We start from the raw sequence: 7,426 nt of genomic DNA on the forward strand, positions 1-7,426 counted from the left end.
GGGTGCGGGGGAGGCTTTCTCCCTTGCTGGTCTTCCAACCAGGAATGGCTTCCCTGCCTTCCCCTCCCCCAGCCCTGCAGTTGTTCCCATTACCACTTCCACCCTGGCTAATTATAGGCCCTGATTACCTAATATCAAGTCCTACTGTCACCTGCTTTGGCCTGACAGATTATGCCATCTGGGCCACGTGGCCAGGGTGCAGGAAGCAGGAGAGGTCACGGAGAGGGGTAAACAGCACTAAATGGGAAGAAATGTGTTTATAGCCCCGACAGCTGACTGGCCCATTAGAGGGGCTTTGGCTGCAGTATTCCCAGCTGAAGCCTCTCTCCAGGGGCCTTACCACCCAGTGCTATTAGCTAATGTGTGTTGCTGCTCAGGTTCCAGGGTTGGCCTTGGATGGGACTGCATCCTCTCCTAAAAAGGAAAAGAACAAGGACCCAGGAGAAAGCCAGGGCTTGCAGTTTCACCCCCCAACAGGATAAGCCTGGGGAGTAAATGCCCAGTTATCTGAGAATGCATGGATCAGGCCATTTACAGCTTCCTCTGCTCGCTGCCTATTGTTTTTAATATATACACGAAGCTCATTTAGGAAACTAAGTCGATTCTAGGTGGTGACTCCAATTTATTAACAACTTTTGTGTTCTTTACAGCGGCGAACGTCTGATGTTCATGTGCCCGCGTGTGACCTGGAAATCTTATTAAAATGCATGTTTTTAATCTGTAGGCTTGGGCTGAGAAGAGTCGCAGGTTTTCTATTTATAAGGAACTCCCAGAGGAAGCTGCCCATGCTTCGAGTATCTACAAAGTAGTCAGTGAACGGAATTCAATGGCTAAATTAACATTAGACAGAAAACCTACAGACCAGTATTTCTAAATCTATGCACAGGAGAGTGCTCCCAGACAGCCGCTTCTACTCTATGCTTAGTGCCCCTGGGAACTCAGCGAACAAGATTAGCATACTGCAGCTGAAAATGCCTCCAGTGGCCAGCTCCAACTTAGACTCGAACAGTTTGTATTCTACTGAAAGTTTGGTGCTCTATGACCTCAATTTTTATGGGAACTCTTACTGAAGACTTTACACTACCCTGATTGCTTAACCTGCCCATTAACTTCTTGATTTGGAAAATGCCTTTTCAGCCAGCTCCATTCAGATGAAACACTGCCCATTCACATGAGACCACACACACACACACACACACACACACACACACACACACACTATCCTGATTGCTTAACCTGGCCATTAACTTCTTGATTTGAAAAATGCCTTTTCAGCTAGCCCCATTCAAATAAAATAACAACAACAACACACACACACACACACATACTCCAGTTTGATAAAGCCTTCAACAATGAAGCAATGCCCTTATGATATGCTGTCAAAAAACCAAAGGCATGTGGGCACTTGGTTTCCTTTGACAGCTTCGAATTTCCCTCTCCTCCCAATCTGAAAAGGAAGTAGAGATGGCTGAGGAAAAAGGCAGACAAGAACCCCCAGGAGATGAGGAGCTAAGAACTGAATGTGTAGTAGGTCAGAAGTGAGGCTTAATGGGAAAGACTGGTAGTGTATGAAGAAGAAATTTTCAAGACAGATTTGCTTTGAGGGTTACAGAAAGACACAATTTGCCATCATGCATTACAAAGTGATTCTACATGACAGTAAGAAGTGGTCCACATGAACGTTATGTAAAGATAGAAGACAAAGTTAAAGTTAGTGTGTGATCTCATTTTGTGTTCTTATGTGTGCCTATGTCTTTATGTAATTGCACATGCCTTTAGGGAACTATAGTGTAGTGATTAAGAGCATAGACATTGGGAGGTTGTGGGGAGAGCTTCATGGAAAAGCTCTTGCTGCATAAGCATGAGAACTGCAGTTGGAATCATAGAACCCACATAAATACTGTTTTGCCGTAGTGCCCCACCTGTAATCCTAGTGCATTTGAGGCAGAGTCTGGGTGTTCCAAGGGCTGGAATTAGCTGAATCCATGAGTTCCTGGTGCAACGAGAGAACTTGCCCTAATATATAAGATAGAGAGTAGTCAAGGAAGACACCTAACCTCTGTGCCTCCACATACCTACAGCATCCATAACACACATATCAGCATGCATACACAAACACATCAAACACACACAGATGCTCATACATGAGCACCAGAAAACTCTCTTTCGAACAAGGTTATAGGAGATTGCATGAGATGATATTTTGGAAGCACCTGGCACATCGGTTCAAACAAAGCTCTCACCAGTGGGAGCTGTTATCATAACAGAGGAAAAGAGCCTGGGAGTAATCAAAAACTATTCATTCCTCCTGGGCTTGGGTATTTATTCCAACTTACCAGACATAAGACAGTGGTGTGACTATCTCCCTGTAGGGATAGAGAGTTTGCTGTATGCAGCTTGGTATAATAAATCAATACCATACCAAACTGACTACCCTACTTAGTAAATATTTAGTGCCTAATTCATTTTTCCTGGAAAACTTGGCACTGAGTATCACTCTATCGGGTCCATAGTATTCATAGCCTCACAAAAAGAACATTTGTTACAAATATAATATGCATCCTTGGAGCCAACCAATCAGAATGTGTACACACAGTTCTTCGGGTACACAGCTGAACAAACAGTGGGTACCTCTGTGTTCTCTGGAAGAAGTTGCTGTTTCTTCCAACTGGAGGAGCCCCAAGGAAGTAGAACAGGGGCTATGTTCCAGTCCTCACTCCCTCATCTGAGGGTCCTGTACTGGGCACATCCTCCACCCACGACAGTTGCTAGTAGCCCTGATAGCAGGATGATAAACAGGAAACATTCCTCTCTATGAGAGAACTCTGTTCACCTGTCAAAGGAGACATGAAGTGAGTTGGGACTTAGAAAATGTGGAGTGAGTTTATGCATAAATTGATAGATGGATGTTACACAAGGGATGCATTTTCTCAGCCTGACTTTGGATTTAGTTAAGTCATTCTCTGTGTCTCCTTTGTATTTTTCCTGGTACCCTTTAAATCCTCATATAGAAAGTTATCGTTTTATGTCTCGGTGGCTATGGGTTATTGAGGATGTGGCTTGTTTCAGCGAGTTGATTTCCTGCTGTGCCAGATTCCAAGGCAGATGAAACTGGGCCCTGGGAGAGCTCTATGTAAAGTCTCTTCTCTGCTTTGGCTGAGATGCTCCCAGAATACCCTTGTCTCTTCCTCATGCTTTTAAGTGAAGTCTGTAATATACCCTCTGCTTCCAGCATGCAGAAGCCGTGATTATTGGCAACATCACTTGGGTGTCTCACCAAGAGGTTGATGAGGGAGATCTGACCAAGGGAGTTACCCAAAGCACCATGGTAGGTGCTCTGCTATTCTGTTGCTCAAGGATTTCTGTAGGATGGATCAAATAAGCCAATCTCTCCTGTTACAATTACCGAGGAAAGTTCAGTAAATTACCCAGGGCCAGTCTACCAAGGTCTCTAGGCTCTTGATTCCATCCTAGAGAACTCTAAGTGCCACACATAGGCATATAGTCCTCTGGTCCATAGACCCCAGGACCAACAGTATCATGACAAGAAGTGGTTCTATATACTGTGGGTTTGTCCATTTCTTTGCAATTGCATAGGATTTTTTTCTAGTCTCGTGTCTCCACTATTAGAAAAATCTTCCTTGCTGGAAATTCTACACTCACTCCTGCTGAACCCTTCCCTGATTTCTGCCCTTGCCTCTAATAGTGGTGGAACCAGATCACCTCTCTGCTATCCTGACACATATTCTCAGCTAGACATGAGATCTACCAGGGAGAATGAAGTTCATGTATCCATCTGTTTTCATACAACATGGCAGACACAATCTCTGGAGTCACAGGCCAGCATCACCGATTACCGCCTGTAACTGTCTGGCCTACAGTAAGTTTCCCTTCTTCCCAAAACTTAGTTTTGCCAACTGCAAAAGGTGTGTCTATGTGGGAGGTGGCATCTACTATTATCTACGACCTAGTCTGTGGGAGATGTATTGATGATCCGGATGGAGTAACTATAAAGCACCTCACCCACAAAAGCACAGGCATCTCAAGTGTTGTTATCATGAGGAAATAATGGAGGCATCTAAAGAAAGACAGTGGCTCACTGGTGGCTGAAACTTGGTCTGTGAGGGAGGATGCATCCTGTTTGAAGTAATAAAAGGCTCTCAGTCTCAAGGAATCTGGGCAGGACGGAGGACAAAAGCATCTGCCCGGAGATATTGATCAGGGAGAGACCAATCTGATTGACTGCTTAAAGACTTTACTGCTGTGAGAGAAAAGGAAGACCATATAAGTGAAGCCAGGAGCGACCGTCATTGCCTGACTCTGGAAGCTATCAGAGGTAGGAATTTATTTCACAGATGTTTCAAGGTGAACAAGACTTAGTCCTTGCCCTTCAGAACTTCATAGTCTACCAGGGCCCATTTCTTAGATGAGAGAGCTGAGAAAGCAGAAGGAAGGAGAATAACAGGAAGAAAGTTGTGTGTCCCAGAAGCTAACAAAAGCAAAGTGTGGCATCTGCTTGTGGTGGTGAGGAGGCCCTGGCAGCCTCAGGCAAGACAAGAGCTGAAAAGCTCCCTCTTTCAGAAGGAATCCCCCAACTGTCCTGAAAATGGCTCCAGTGTTACTGCCTGTACATATTAATATATAGTCCAATGGCAGTATATGCAGTCAACAAGAGGAAAGATGAGACACTCATTACTCAAGCTAAGGCACCTGATGTTGTACATGTTCCTAAACCCTTCTCCCACAATCCTTGAGCCCTCTGTAAGATCCTGGCAGTTTAGGCTCCTACATGAAGGTAAGAAATGATTTCTTTTAAAAAAAAAAAAACTCTTATCTATGGATCTGTTTTAAAAGTTTCTTGGAGAAGCTTTTATGCAGAATACAGCAGCTCTGAAGTGAACCGGAATTTAATGTCATTCCATTAACATTTCGAAAAAGGCCAGCAAGAAGCTCCAACCGATAATTACATACAAGAGGGAACAAATTGGGTGTGTTTGCCTCACATAGGTCTACCAGACCACCACCCCCCAAAATGCTTCAAAGTAGAGTGTGTCATCAAAAAGTACTAGAAATTATTCTGTCCCCACAATTATAGATTCAAATGACATTTACATTTGGCCAAATGGTCTCTAATTGAGCCACCCATTAAAGTGACTACACGTAGAAGCAGTCATGAAATGAAACCTTATTTGCAAGCTGTAGTCAGGAAGGTGCTGATTAGTTCTAGAATGTGAAAGGCACATGAGCCCTAACCCCTCCCTCTACCTCTATCAGAAATGGGTCCAGAGGCCAGTAATGACCCTCTCCTTGTTCACAATCCCTATGATCACCCCATCCTGGTCCACAGTACTTGCTAAAGCACCCCCCCCATTCCATGTAACTTCATAGATCACTCTCTCAGGAGCCACGTTGATCTCTGTACCATGTTTGCAGGGACAGCACAGGTGCACTGCTCTCCTCATTTCACAGCTGTGAAAAACTAAAGTCATAATTCAGATGACTCACCTCGGTCATGCAGGAAGCACAGGAAAGAGACACATTCAGGCCAGCACTTCCTACCCTTAACCCTGTGACACCCACCACCACATGTGACCTGTCGAACTCCTTTACTAGTAGCAGTACAGAGCGATAAGTTTGATAGTGGAGACAAATGTGTGTATGTGGCCAGCACAGCAACAGACAGGAGAGTGACCACACAAAGAGGAGGTAAGCTGCAGCAGAGCCCCTATAGGGAGTGCAACAGAAGCTATTTGCACCTGGGGCTCAGTAGATTTGCCTCACTTGTTTCAAGGGATCGAAGGAGAAGGCCACAGAGATGTGATGGGCAGTCACTGGCAGAGTCCAAGCAATGGTGTATACTGTACAGTTTATAAAATAATAGCAAGAAGAATGGCTGTAATTGCAGCAAACCACCACCATTTTTTCTGCGTGTTGACTAGAGTTTGTCTGAACGCACAGATGCAGAATCAGCAGGGACGGAGGATCAACTGTCTTGGTCTTTGACAGAGTTCTGAAGGCTACACTTGAGGATCTCACAGTTTGCATTGTTGGAGTTAAAGCAAGAAAGAGGTATTTGGCTCAGAGCAGCAGCTCGAGCGCCCTGTGGAAGCACAGAGACCCAAACCAATTTTGTCTTATGAATGAATGTGCTGATGAGGGGACCTGCTAATCCAGTCCAGGAGAGAGATTGTGAAAATTATGGAAGATCTCATTAACACCTGAGCTCTCCAGACTTCCACAGTTGGACTTTGGCAAGGAGGGAGGGGGGAATGTAAATGCTTAGAAGCTTTCACAATACCCAGTTAAGTTCAATGTTGCCTTATTTTCTCAAGCTTGACTCTTATCACCCCCACCCCCAGACATATACACATATCCACAGATATCCCACACATATCTCCCCAGCTGTCCTAATCCTTAACTGCTTTACCACCCCCTCTGCCATAGCTCACACTCCTGTTTTTAAGCTATTCTTTGTCGGGTTTCACTTCCTCCCTCCCACCCCAATTGTTTACCTCCTATACTCCCTCTTCAAGTATCAGCCTACGGGTCACTACCCCTGGGATGTAGCTTAGAGCACCTCTGCCCTTCCTTGCCCAGGGTTGCCTGCCTTCCTCTCCCACCTCTGTCTGCATCTCCTTGGCTCTCTCTGTAATTGCTTCATTCTCATTCCAGCCTCACCACCTGGCAATTACCAAGTAGGAACAGCAACTGCTCTCATATTCACTATGGTAACCTCAAGCCGGGCACTGCAGTATTTTGTTGAATGATTGAATAGATTAATTTTTTTTAATTAAGTTAGCCAGTAGTAAACGCTACTAAACACAACAAAAGAAGGCCTTGCTCCTTTACAGGTATTAAGCTCAGTTGGCCCGAGTGCACAAAGACACTGGCTCACAATGCCCTCATGCCATATGACATAATAACACATCGGAATCAAGACTCTACAGGAAAAAGAAAAGTGAGCAAGCATCCTATTTACAGAAGTCTGTCTTAAAGAGGCTTATTTTTATCTGGGTGTGATCCAAGTTACTGAGGGCTTTAAATAATTGGGAAAGACATTATCTTTGGAAGCTGAAATCCAACCCTTGAATACCTTGCTTCTTGCCAAATATCTCCCACAACCCACATTAAGTGGATTACCCTGTCCTTAATCACATGCTAAATGCCTGCATCTGTGGCTGGCATCAGCTGAGTGTGCAGCAGCTGCAGTCACCACTTAACCTCCCCCCCCACCCCCACCCCCGACCCATCCCAGCAGAAAGGGCTGGGTGAAGAGCTCCAAGCAGTGGGTGGGATTTAAGACCATACAGGTTAAGGTCTTCATCCTCTCCTCCATTACCTGTTCACGGTCAAGTGTATCCTAGGTGCAAAACAGAGAAGTCAGGCATATTTCAGTTTTCCAAAGGACTCTACAGAGGGAAAAAAG

The 7,426-nt window shown here is 44.9% G+C and overlaps 1 long non-coding RNA gene across 1 annotated transcript; it reads left to right on the top strand.

The window, feature by feature from the left end:
* The first annotated feature begins 3,950 nt into the window (after positions 1-3,950).
* LOC116069972 lies at positions 3,951-6,309 on the top strand. The gene is made up of 2 exons (XR_004110235.1): positions 3,951-4,336; positions 5,959-6,309. It is a non-coding gene; the product is annotated as an uncharacterized LOC116069972 (long non-coding RNA).
* Positions 6,310-7,426: the final 1,117 nt, after the last annotated feature.

The sequence above is a fragment of the Mastomys coucha genome, unplaced genomic scaffold (genome assembly GCF_008632895.1).
Source record: "Mastomys coucha isolate ucsf_1 unplaced genomic scaffold, UCSF_Mcou_1 pScaffold22, whole genome shotgun sequence".
In the NCBI taxonomy this organism is placed as follows: domain Eukaryota; kingdom Metazoa; phylum Chordata; class Mammalia; order Rodentia; family Muridae; genus Mastomys; species Mastomys coucha.